The sequence below is a fragment of the Rutilus rutilus genome (assembly GCF_951802725.1).
Source record: "Rutilus rutilus genome assembly, chromosome: 12".
Taxonomy (NCBI): domain Eukaryota; kingdom Metazoa; phylum Chordata; class Actinopteri; order Cypriniformes; family Leuciscidae; genus Rutilus; species Rutilus rutilus.
Genome location: NC_140217.1, coordinates 3839421 through 3853489, shown reverse-complemented (window position 1 = coordinate 3853489; position 14069 = coordinate 3839421).

Below are 14069 nucleotides of genomic sequence, written 5' to 3'. Positions count from 1 at the left end.
GGAGATGAAAATAACAGGACCTGGTTATGTTATTAATGTGAGCTTCAAATCAGTTATCAGCTACGCTCCTCCAAGTGGTTGCTTTTTAATGTACCCAGGGTTTGGACAGATTTGGGGAAAACTGCATTTTCATACTATGCACCATGGGCATGGAATAATTTGCAGAAAGATCTTAAACTAGAAACGTGTATATCAATTAATAAATTTAAGACCATCATAAAAAATGTGGTAAAGGAGACATGTAGTTGTTTTTCTTGAGAGGTCCTTATATTTGAATGATTTTTGCATGATTTTTTATTTTTTATTTTATTTATTATGTTGTGTTTATGTATGGCTGCTACCTTGTATGTAGCACTTGTATATGTTGTTTATGTATGGCTGCTACCTTGGCCAGGTCTCTCTTGTAAAAGAGATTTTTGATCTCAATGAGACTTCCTGGTAAAATAAAGGTAAAAAAAAAAAAAAAAAAAAAAAAAAATTTGAAAGGGTGCTGTCGAAGATGATCCCCAAGTTCCTAACCTGGCGGGAAGGAGAAACAGAAGAACCGTCAATGGATAAAGGAAAACTGCAGGACATTAGTTAACTATATACTTCTACAGCATTTGATTACACTTTATTTTAAGGTGTCATTGTTACAGTGTAATTATATATTGAAGTACTGAGTGATATTAAGCAACTACATGTACTTACTATAGGGTTAGGGTAGGATTTGATTGAGGGTTAGTTGCATGTAATTATGCATAATTTACTGTTATTACTATGGTAAGTACATGTAACATATGTAACAAGGACACTGTAAAATAAAGTGTTACCCAGCATTTAGTATGCTTAGTTCAACATTTACTAATACATTAATAAAATTCAAGGTTGTATTTGTTAACAATAATTAATGCACTGAACTAACATGAACAAACAATGAACAGCTGGATCTGCATTAACTAACATTAACAAATATGAACAAATACAGTAACAAATGTGTTGCTCATGCTTAGTTCATGTTAGTTAATACATTAATGTTAACTAATGAACCTTATTGTAAAGTGTTACCAAATAAACTAATATATTATCATTAAAATATATATATATACATATTGTTCAAAAGTTTTGGGTCAGGATGATTTTTTGTTACTGTTTTTAAAGAAGTCTCGTCTGCTCACCAAGGCTGCATTTATTTAATCAGAAATAAACAGTAATACTGTAAAATGCTCACTTGCTATATTTTAAACAGCAGGCAGTATACCATGAATAATGTGCATTGTTCAGTAAGCTGTTATTCCCCTCCAAACACACTTTATGTGTGCTGTAAATGTGTAATGTGTACTGTATCCACTGAAGCCAGACGCTGGACTCTCAGTGACTGGCAGAGCAAACTGAGGCATTTCAAGAAATTAATTGAGTCCCACTGTCTTTATAATCTGCCATCAATATATCAGCCTTGCTGCCCATAGACGTTATGAACACAATGCTGGGAACAGAAAATGAAAGATGACAACAGCCTGATGACGGAGGATAATTGGGGTTGCGGTCACTGTTTAACGCCGGCTTTGAGCTCTCGACTCAGACTGCAGGACATGGAGTGATATTCCCAGCGTTAGTCTCGCTCATTTGCCAAAAAACGAGCAATCGTTCAGCTTGCTTTAATATCAGCAGAGTTCATATGTCTAACATCCTTTGTTTTGCAGCACTTTGTTGTCTATGACATGCAGAATAAAGCTGATTACAGTATGTAGCCTCTGTAACAGATTCTGAAAGAAAAGTGTCACTTTTCTGTCACTTTAGGGCAAACTCTCCACTTTTGCACAACAAACAACATCAGCAATCCCACCACACGCACTGACATGTACACCTCTTTTTTATATAAATTAGGTTTTCACAAAGTGCCATATTCACTCTGTGCCAGGATCAATTAACACAGCGCTATTGTTTCAGGATGAATTCAGTAAATGCTTTTATTTGAAATAGATGTTTGTTTACATGTTCTTGCCATCGTGACAGCAGCAATTCATCAAATCATGCCATATTCATTGTTGTTGCTGGTGTTTTTATTATTTAAATATTGTAATTCATGGAGTTATGATGTAATAATTTCAGGAATTAGATGTACATTTCAAACATCTATTTTTCATCATAACCTACTGTACGAAGTCTAAATTCAAGATTTATTTTTTTTTGTTCAAAGAAATTATTCAGCAAGGATTCTTTTAATTGCTCCAACGTGCCAGTATAAGACAATTATAATGGTACAAAAGCTTTCTATTTCAAATAAATGCTGTTCCTTTGAACTTTCATCAGAGAATCCTGAAAAAAATGTATCACAGTTTCCACATAACAATCATAAATGTTTCTTGAGCAGCAAATCATCATATTAGAATGATTTCTGAAGGTTCATGTGACACTGAAGACTGGAGTAACGATGCTGAAAATTCAGCTTTGATCACAGGAATACATTACATTTTACAATATATTCACACAGAAAACAGTTCTTTTAAATTGTAATAATATTTCACAATATTACTGTTTTTACTGTATATTTTGTCTTGGTGAGCAGAAGAGACTTATTCCAAAAACATTTCCAAAATCTCACCGACCCCAAACTTTTGAACAGTAGCGTATGCGTGTTAATAATTCATAGAATTATATAGTTTAATTCAGATGTCTTTCACTGGGATTCTGTTATTTGATTTGTCTGTCATTGTTCTATTCTATATTCGATAACTAAATTGTCAAGATGCATACATTTACATAAACAGTTCAACATTTATAAACTATTTAACGTTAATGACACTATTCTTTTTTTGCAGAAGGAAAATGATGTGAGAATATAAAAGCATTGAAATGAATGTGACAAAATGTGTTCTTCTGGGACAACATATACTTGAAATAAACCTGACTCTCCTCTCCAAAATCACAATTAACAAAAGCATCAAATCTACTTTTACACAATTTCTTCTGAACGTAATAAAGCAATGCAATGCACAGCTCAAAGTGACATGCCTCATGCTCACGGTTAACACACAAAGCTAAAGGGCAAAGTTACTTTACTTTGTTCTGTCTGCCAAACCGTGGTCTCAAGGCATTGTGTGTCCTTACTGTCTAAAGCAGCACTTTCATTTCAGGGAAAAACAATGCATCTCATCTTTCTAAAGGCCTCTCATGTTTACAATGTCCTCTCTCAGAATGACATTCCCACAGTACCCTATGCAGCGTGGCACAGTGCTTTGAAGCCTCTCTCTGTCGAGTGTCCTCTCTCACTCTCACAGCGCCTGCCAGCACAGCTCATATCTGGACAGAGAAACACTCAACACAATCTAAAGCTCAGAGACAAAAGGGACCGTTTACTCTTTGAGTAAGTACTTGAGACATGCTGCAAGATGGACCTGAGCATAATAGCAACTGAAGGTGCATCTAAAAGGGACAGTTCACCAGAAAAGAACAAAAAAGATCATTCTGTGGTCATTTACTCACACTTAAGACAACATAGACATGCTTCCTCTTCCATGCAGATTCATAACATTTCCTGTTGATTGGAATTTCTTAATTATAGCCTGATGTTGGAAATGGGAATTTTTAATACTTGAGATATTCTATTTTGTGAATCTCAACAATCTTTTGCTGCACATCAGAACTATATTTTTTGGTTTTACCTGTGATGGGTGATTAAGGGAATTTGGCCTTTGTGTTATACTCCTAGTCATGTGTGCTAAAATAAAAAAAATAATATGAATGGGAATATATATTTTAATAATAAGAAGTCTAGGGGTGCCAATAACTGTAGCCAGCGTAAATAAGAAAATAATTTTTATTTCATAATCAGAAATGATCACAGCTGTGTTTCTGTGTGAACATGTCGACATGATTAACAGACAGAACACAGCACAGCAATCAGGTTTACAAACCTCTCATTCATCTAATCAAATAGAAACAGTTTGATTTTTGTAAATGTCTTTATACATAATACATGCATTTCAGGGCTGTAATTTGACGCCTCCTTCGTCCTAAAAGTGTCACTCTAGAAGAGCAAAAATCATCATAGTCTTCCATTAACTCACATTATTTTAAACCAAGAATTATCTGCATTATTTCATTCACAACACACTACATTTAAGAGTCTTATGCAATTTCCTTTAGAGGAAACCTCAGCACTTCCACCATTCAGATAATCACATGTGAGAGGGACTATATTTGATGGGACACACATTTATGCACTTTTTTTTTTTTTTTATGCACACTAAATTACCAAGTTCTATTTATTTCATGCTTTCATGCAATAATCTATTAGTAATATCGCAATTGTAGACCAGTTTTCAAAGGTCATCTAATGCATTTCTGGTTATTTCTTCCCCTGAGGGGTCCTCTTACAATGTTAGCAAAGTTATTAGTGCCAGTGTTTCATATGACCATTTTTTCACCTTTACAGTCTGCTTGACATTTAAGACTCCTAAAACAACTGTTTACTAAACAGCATATGCACTTAAGAAAAAGACGAGTTATTACAGGGTTTTAAAATTAAAAAGTGCCGCTCAGACTGTTCAGACAAAAGATGATGGAAATTATTACAAATAAACTTGAGTTTCTAACGCTGGGATTCTTCAAAAGGAATCTGCAGAAAGTTTTGAGTTCTGAAAGTTTCATTCAGTAGCGCAAACACTCAAAAGATCAAGGAAATATTGACTTTTGATATGTGCACTTTAAAAGATCCTCGTGTTTCTTTTCTCCGTTTCTGTCACCTGATGGAGTTCGGCTTCCTTGCCACTGTCACCTTTGGCTTGCTTTGTTGGGTGGGGACACTTAATATTCACTAATATTATTGACTTGAATGTACTGACGCTTTCGGATGAGAGCTGAACTGAGCTGGGCGACTACATCAGTGTTTTCTCCAGCGCTGTTTTATAACTGAATTTCATAATTGATGAACTTTACACAGTTATTAATCCAAACTGAATCAACACTGAACTGATTTCAATATTGACAATTTTGTCTTTTTTAGAGTTTCTTTACAGCAGAATTACATTGATCATTACTTTACTGTTTATTACTGTAAAGCTGTTTTCTGTATTGTATAAAGTGCTATATAAATAAAGGTAAGATGTGCTGTCTGACACGTGTGCCTCGCACCCTAAACGTAACTGCAACCAATCTGCAATGATTGCCTGAACTTGCAGAACTGAGTCAGATTCATTACTTAAAGATCACAGTTTCTCAGTCCGCTATACCACAGACTAGCTACTCATGCCATGCTTGTTGGTGTTTGATTGACAGCTCCAGTCTTCATTCACTTTCATTATATAGAAATGAATGGGCAGGATATTCTTCAGAGATTCACCTTCTATATTCCACTGAAGAAAAGTCACACAGGTTTGGAACAACATGAGCTGATTGTGGTCTGTGTGAAAGCACAAGGTTTCTGTTCGTTTTCTCACATGTTGGTAGAAGTTGGACGTTGAGACCGATCAGCCATTGGGCCAGAAGAGCTGAAGAGGAATATGACCTTTAGCGTGACACTAAACTACTTCCCCGAGTGCAGATCATTCTCTTTCTCAACAAGTCTGAAAACGAACAAACCCAGCAGTGAACAACCTGTGTTCACACAGAGCGCAATCAACCCCACAGTTATCAACGCAAAATGGCTTATTTTGATGAGAATGAGAGCAGGGAATTTATTTTTTGGAATGGAATGAAGCAGGAATGAGCCAGATTGGCAGGGTCTGTGCGACCGACTGCATTAGACTGGCCTGCCCAGTTAATTAACGTGTAGGCTGCTCTGCCCAATGGGATTCTGGGCCATCTCCATCTCCAGTCACTTTGAATCTGGGAGCTGCCACAATCTGACTACTGGAGAGCCAAGATCACACCAGCTCTGGATCCCAGGCTCTTTGAAAGATTGTTTTTCCTCTGTTGTCTAAGTCATGGGAAGGTCTTCCATCACTGACTGTTTTGGATGAGAAAAAAACACATCCCATTTCATGCACACTGATCACATTTGCATGTGTGTTTTTCAGATTAAAAGAATATTTTGGCTTCAGTTCAAGTTAAACCCAACAGAAAGCACTTAATGTCGATCACCACAAAAAACACTGATAGGTTACAAGTTACAGTGATGCACTTACAATGAAACACTGTAAAAAATGATATGATCAATAAGTTATGACAACATGTGTTTTTTAAAATTGCTTTAAAGGTACAATATGTAAGATTTTTATAATAAAATATATATATAAAAAAACACTTTCACAGTGTGATATATGCAGTAGTGTACTTACAGTATCCTAAAAGTTCCCAAGGATTTGTAAATCAAGAGAAATTCCAGTTTTAAACTAGAATGCATTTCCGGAGGAACTGCGAAGTGTGCTTGCTCGGGTGCGGTTCACTAACGTTAGCAGGTAGTGCGTTGAAGTTTGCTTGATCTGAGAATTTCAACAATAGTACTTTTTTCAAGATTGGGCAAAAAGGTGAAAAGTTATGTGCATTAAGAGACATGTCTACAATGTGGAGTAGTGCCAATGGCATTGATTATGTGGCTTGGTTGTTGGTTTTGAAATATTTGGTTATGAATATACAGCAGAGAGTGGGAGTGTTTTGGGTGATGAAATAGTATTGAAAAGAAGTTGACAGTCTTCATTTACTGTATCCAATAAGCCAATACAAAACTCACAAAGCTGTTCTGTGGTTGAGTGTTCCCTTTGATTAGGAACAAATTTACTATCTCAAATTAAGGTCTACCGTAATTAGCGCGATGCTTTGATTGCTGCTGTCAAGATGGTTGTCATCACCTACACAGAAACGCTGATTTTTATAGCCTATCGTCAGTCCTCATATTGTAATTAAATGAAAAACGCTATCAGTTTCACTATTAGCTTACTCTAGCGATGCAATCGCAACAACATGGATAACGCTGTTTGCGACATATGCTAGAGTTGCACATCCCGCTGCCATTTCAGGGCTTGACTTTCGTTGCGGGAATGTGGGGATTGCGCATAATTTAAACCATTCCTGCAAGGTTAGCTTTTATAGTGCGAAAAATTCCCGCATAAATATATTCGCTTCATCTCAGAGTAAATGATTAAAAAATAAATTCACAGATGCGAGAAAAAAGATGTAAAACTGTCTTTTATTTTTGAATTTAATTCCTCAATCAGCGCTGGACCGGCATTTTCTGTCTTCCGCTGAGCCCTGGCCGTAGACAGATCATATGTTTCACGCTGTCAATGCAGTGGTCTGCGTTGCGCTGATCTTATTCACACTATCGAGTGTAGGTGCAGCATTCTAACATTGAGTCATAATGAGCTGTTTGTGAAGAAATTATCCGCTTCCAAATTATGTCATTTTAATCACGAAATTGAAACATTAAAAAACTATTTGCTCTTTATGGTGTGCGAGTGATAGAGCGCGGCAGCAACAAACCATCAGCTTGCAGCGTAACAACATTGAATGCTCGGCCGAACAGCTGATCATAGCTGTACAGGGCTCCTTATTATTTTTCATCTCCATAAATATATCTAGTAGTAAAGCTAATGCAAGGGCTAGAAATCAATTAATCTTTTGCTGATACTTCCTTGTCATCATGGAGAGCGCAGTTCATGGTTGCATAGCATTGACAGACGCCACGGGAGAGCAAGCACTTGTGGAAAGGAGACAGCGGCGCGCTTGCGCTTTCCACTTGTTTTTACACATCTAGAGCGACGTTGTTGATTGTTTGAGCATGTAAAGAATAAGAAAACTTAAGAAGAACAATAAGTGTGCTGCTTTCAGCAAGCACACTTAATAAAATAAATTCCGCGTCCCTGGTCATGGTCACCTATCAATGACGTAATTTCCATACTTGTGGAAATTCATAGATATAATACATACCTACCTCATTAGTGGCGGTTTCAATGTGCTGCTAAACGTAAGCCGCTAATGAGGAATCTATGTATGCATATCTATGATACCATATCTCGCACGCCGCTGTTGTGTCGTTCAGTCATCATGGTTCACGATTGGCGAGTACAGAAAATCCCCAAAACCGTAAACAGATCAACTTAGGCAAGCAGGCTTGGGGAAAAACGGAGAAATAAAACAAGGATCAATATCAGCGTGGCGTTTTCAGGATGGAGAGAGCTCACGACAAACTTGGACTTGATCTATCCACAGAGACTAACTCTCGCATGTGTTTTAATAGACAGGTAAGCAAATTATTTATTGTACACATACAGTTATATTGCACTTTGTTTGTACTTCAGTAATGCTTTTTTATCAAGTCTGCTGACCAAGTCTATGCAGTGAAATGAAGTATGTGTTGCACAAAAATATTTAGCCATTACTTGCAAATACTGTGGGTTTGTTCAAATGTACTTTTAGTACGATTGTTTTAAACGTGTAAAAGTGCGCAGCATTAACCCACTAAATCATTTGACAAATAATCACATATTAGTAACTGGCTAATATAGCATTTCACGTTCCTGGCAGCTACGATGACATAACAAAGTGTGATCAAACGTACAGGTAATACAAAAACTGATTTATTAGCTGATATATAATTTATGATTTGTGAATTCTGTATCTCTGGATGGTGAAAATGACATCTCATCGTTCCACTCTCCTTCATGGCGTCATCAAGCTTCGTCTTTGTTATTGTTTTGAAAATGCGACCACTGGCGCCGAAAAAAATTACATGTAGCTTTAACTCATCAAAATAAGTTAAGCAATTTTCAACTTTTTTTAAAAATAAGTTATACAAGATTCAACTTAATCAACTTCGCCAATTTAATGTAATTTAAGTTGAAATGACTTAAACATCCAAGTTGATTGTACTTGAAGGCAGCTTCTTTTTTGTTGCAGTGAAGTGAATGAGGGCAATCTGTTATCATTAAATAGACAATATGGGTGTTAACGTGAAAAGATGCTCACCATACTTTTCTGTTTTACAACTTCATCACCATGTCAACATTACATCTAAAACCCTAAAACAACAGTAAAAGTTATTTAAACAGCTTTTCATCTCAAATAATACACAGGAGTTTTGCTTCCTATTTCTGCTTTTAAATCTTCCAAAAATTGTCCCCATTCACTTCCAGTGAGTACCACACCATAACCTTGGACTTTGCTTTTTTAAAGAAAATTAAGCCTTGTCAAAATAATGTTTTTGTAGCAATCTGTTGTGCTACAAATACCAGAATATGCATTTAAAGACCATGTTCTGGCTTTGTTTTGAAAATGTTCAAATGCTTCACAGCTATAGAAATATTTAAAATAGGCTCAGTGGAAAAAGTGCCTCTACCCACATTTTTGCAAAACTCCAAAAATGCTCCTATACATATAATATCTATATATGCAATTAACTGCATTTTCCAGCTGAAATGAACGCTAGAGGCAGTAAAACACCAGCAACTTTTATTACCTTTCAAATAAACTGATTACCAGGGGCAGATTATTGATTTACTCATACTTATTTTTGTGTGGTTCCTTGCACAATAGTATATTATGACCTCAAAACACTTTTACCATAGTGCATTATTTGTTAACTAATTGATTTGACATTTGTAAAAAATAACCCTATGTAGGCTATTCTCCATTTTTTATGGCTTCAGCAAATGTGTGGCAGTTTATCATTATTATTATTATTATTATTATACATTTTATTTATAGACGCCTTACATGACACTCAAAGACACCATACAAACACAATAAAACGATCAACATTAAACAGATAATCATTATTACAGTCTGGACAGACTGGATACAAACATACAAGTAATCACATAAACGCCTTCCTAAGAAAATAATGCTCTTTTCACAAGATGTAAAATAAGTCTCTGATGTCCCCAGAGTGTGTATGTGAAGTTTTAGCTCAAAATACCCCACAGATATTTTTATATAGCATGTTAAAGTTGTCACTTTTTTAGGGTGAGCAAAAACTTTTTGTGTCTGTTCCTTTAAATGCAAATGAGCTGCTGCTCCCGGCACAGAGGGCGGAGCTTCAACAGCTTGTGTCCTTTTACCTCACACAGACATGCAATGGAAATTTCAAAAACTTTTAGCCTTTTATGTTCAAACCGGAGTCAGACAATGATGGAGAGACTCAAAAAGAAGTGACAACAGGTAGACAACAATTCTGAATGGTTAGTTAATGAATTTATGTAGCTTATGTGTAGTTATCTTCTAGTCATTGATTAGCATATTCTGTCTTGATAATCTATAAATCGTGTTCCCGGGGGCGGGGTTTATGTAAATTCTAGGGTTGGTGATGTCACTAACCCGGGAAGAATGTGGTGTAGTTCCTTTCAGCCGTTTGTTGTAGTCCTTAAAAAGCAATTTCTTTAAAAGCAAATATCTCCCTTTGCTTTGAACTTTGAGCGTTGTAACTTTACCGATGTTGTTTATGCTCAAACAGCAACATTACACACTAACTAAAGTTAGAAAATTGAAATCATAATCAACCACCCCTTTAAGGTGAGATTTAAAAAGTTTATTAGTTTCAATAAACTCTCTTTAAGTCCCTTTCATAGCTTCACAAATGATCTTTTGAAAGAAAAGAGTTCAAGAAAAAGTTGTTTCCTATCATGATATGAGGCCTGTGAGGTTAAACCTTGTAGTGCCACAGCACACACACAGTTTGGCATGAGAAACCCTTCAAAACCTCCCTTACACTCCGAGGTTCATTCAGCTTCGACAGAGACTGTGTGTTTTTGACACAGTTGCTATGGCAGCGAAGAGAGACAAACGGGCCACTGTGTTTGGATGTGCCAGCGTACATAAAAGTCTCTTGTCTTTCCTCAGATTACTGTTCAAATGCCTCTCTGTCTCACGCAAGAGTTTGTACATCTTCCTCTCTCTCATATTTAAAAAGAATGATTCACCACAACATTTAAATTCTGTCATCATTTACTCACCCTCATGTCGTTCCAAACTAGTTTGCCTTTCTTCTACGGATCACAAAAGATGTTTAGAAGAAAGTTCACACAGTCCTTTCCCATACAGCAACAGCTCAAAGTAATGAATCAAATTTTCCCTCCGTTTCTCTCACAAGTGCTGTACGGACAACGGTGCTTTTTCAGTCATTTCCCAAGCTTTACATCAGCCTCTATTTAATTTGTTTTTTTGTAGGTTTTTTTTGTGATCCACTGAAGTTAAAAAGTCATATAGGTTTGGAATAACATGAGGCTGAGTAAATTATGACAGACTTTGTATTTTGGCCGAACTATCCCTTTAAATTCATTCAAGACATGGAGTATTGGAATTTATAATAAGATAAATGACTCCCCATATTGAGTTCATTGTTCATAGATTCAGGGATTTGAATTTTAAACAACTTGAATGAATCATTACATTTTAATGACTTCTGTTCGGACATCTACTGGTGGCTATCTATTTCTATCTATATCAATATATGGACAATATATGTCTATAGCCTCCTATGTAGATGTCAGAACAGAAGTAAATGTCATGAAAATGTATTGTGTAATCAAAGAAAAGTTGTCAGCACTTTACAGCACCTCTACAGCAACTGTGACCGTCATAAACTGATAATAATTGGAAGAGTACTTTCCAAAAGTGTTGAGCAATTAATGTGCTGTTCAGCTAATTACATTCAATTTGATGATTCCCGAGGCACATTCCACTTTAACAAACCAAGACTGATATAAGCGTTGAACGAGTAATCGTGGCTGACGGCACTTCAGGACTGACACAGTCAGAGAGGAACGCCAACTATTATTGAACTCCAAAGCTTCGCAAGAGCAAAGAAAGACTGTCTGTTTTCTGACAAAAACAGCTTACAAGTTCACGTAAGACACTCTGCTTTTAAATCGGGTTTACCACAGTAATGCAGTCCATTTTTACACTCACTGTTTTCCCCACAAATCATATGAATTGCCCAAATGGGTAACACTTTATAATAACGTTCAGTTGTAAGTCATTTATAAGTGGTTAGTTAATGATGAACTAATCATTTTCAAAACATTCATAAAAGATTAGCAAGTGATATACTAACATTTTATGAATGTTTTGTACATTCCGTTACAAGTCATTTACAAGTGATTAGTAAATGATTAACTAATTATTTACGAAACATAACTATGCGTTCATAAATGATTAATAAGTGATATGTTCATTATTGTATGTATGTTTTGTATATTCAGTTATAAGTTAATTACAATTGATTAGTTAATGATTAACTAATTATTTACAAAACATGAATATGCGTTTCATAAATGTTTAATAAATTATGTTTTTTTTTTTTTTTTTTTTTTTTTGCCTATATATAGCAATTAGAGGGTGCAGAAAGTGTTGTAAATGCCTTGTATATACGTACAGATAATTTGTAACAGGTAAGTAATAGTGTTCAACACAATGATGTGTAAACGCATGAATAAATCATTTACAACACTTTCTGCATCCCCTAATCTAAAGTGTAAACTATTCATCACTTGTAAATGTATTACACATCATTTGTAGATTACCACGTCAAGAACCAATAAGGCATAAGATCAACGAATGTTATCTACGAATGATGTGTAACACATTTACAAGTGATGAATAGTTTACACTTTAGATTAGGGGATGCAGAAAGTGTTGTAAATGATTTATTCATGCGTTTACACATCTATAACAGGTGTTGAACACTGTAGTGTGTGCTGCAGTGTAAGTGCTGACTGGTGAGGGTATAGACAGCTGTCTTTAACCACTGTGCACCTGATGTGAGCAAAACATTTTTTTTTTTTTTTTTACAATTTATTACACATTTATGAAACGCATAGTCATGTTTCATAAATTATTAGTTAATCATTAACTAATCAAATGTAAATGACTTGTAACGGAATTTACAAAACATACATAAAATGTTAGTATATCACTTGCTAATCATTTATGAATGTTTTGTAAATTATTAGTTCATCATTAACTAACCACTTATAAATGACTTACAACTGAACGTTATTATAAAGTGTTACCTTTGATGGTATACATATACAATTTGAATGCATCTGGTGCCTGTTGAGTGTTAATTTTGGACCCTGGTTATAGAATATGATGTCAGAATCAAGCGGCCTCTTCTGGCATCGCGGGCTCTGTAATCAAGCTTATATTAAATTATTCAGATCATCTACTCACTCTGTGTCCACACAAATAACAACTTCCCCACCTAATTTCATCCTAAGATTCCCTCAAAGTGTCCCGGTTTTCAAAGGAACCCGAAATCAAAGCATCTATTAAGAATGACCTTCGTTCCTCTTTCAGAGCCACCTGTCTTCAGCATCTCCTTGCTAACGTGTGTTTATCTGAGCAGCAGCTCTTCAGAGTGTGTCATCTCCAAGTCCCATTTGCTGCCAGTAATGAGACCATAAATCATATATTGATGTGTCTCTCACTGGCGTGCCACGTAGCAGAGATTTCGCTGCTGGACTAATGCATCATATTAGCTCTACAACATCTACAAAGATACATGTTGGTGTGTGTGTGTGTGTGTAGTCTTCATCCTGACCATGTCCTACACATTCCAAATGTTCATTCCACATTTGAACCCTGGCAGAAAACAGACTACTATTGCTTAGTTGTATATTTGAGGATCAGCATAAAATCTGGTTCACATTGCAGGTTGTTCTGGCCAAGAATGGACAGATCATGCATTTCTTTATTTTTTTTCCAGTGTATTTTTTCTGGGTCAAATCTGAAACAGGTTCAAGTTAAAAACAGTGGGCTCAAAGCTGGTGTAATTTTTGTTGTTGTTAAAATTAATGTGCACAAACAACTATAAACACACATGATACCTTGCTGCTAACGCTGTTCACGGTAAGTACCAGTAATATGATTTTGACGCAGAACTATCCGTTTGGTTGAACAACAGCTTGTAAGATGAGCGAGTTTGGTGTGGAGGAACTTGACTGGCCTGCACAGAGTCCTGACCTCAACCCAAGGGATGAATTAGAGCAGAGTCTGCAAGCCAGGTCTTATCGTCCAACATCAGTGCCTCACAAATGTGCTTCTAGAAGAATGGCCAAAAATTCCCATAAACACACTCCTAAACCTTGTGGAAAGCCTTCCCAGAAGAGTTGAAGCTGTTATAGCATGCAAAGGGTGGGCAAACTCTACATTAA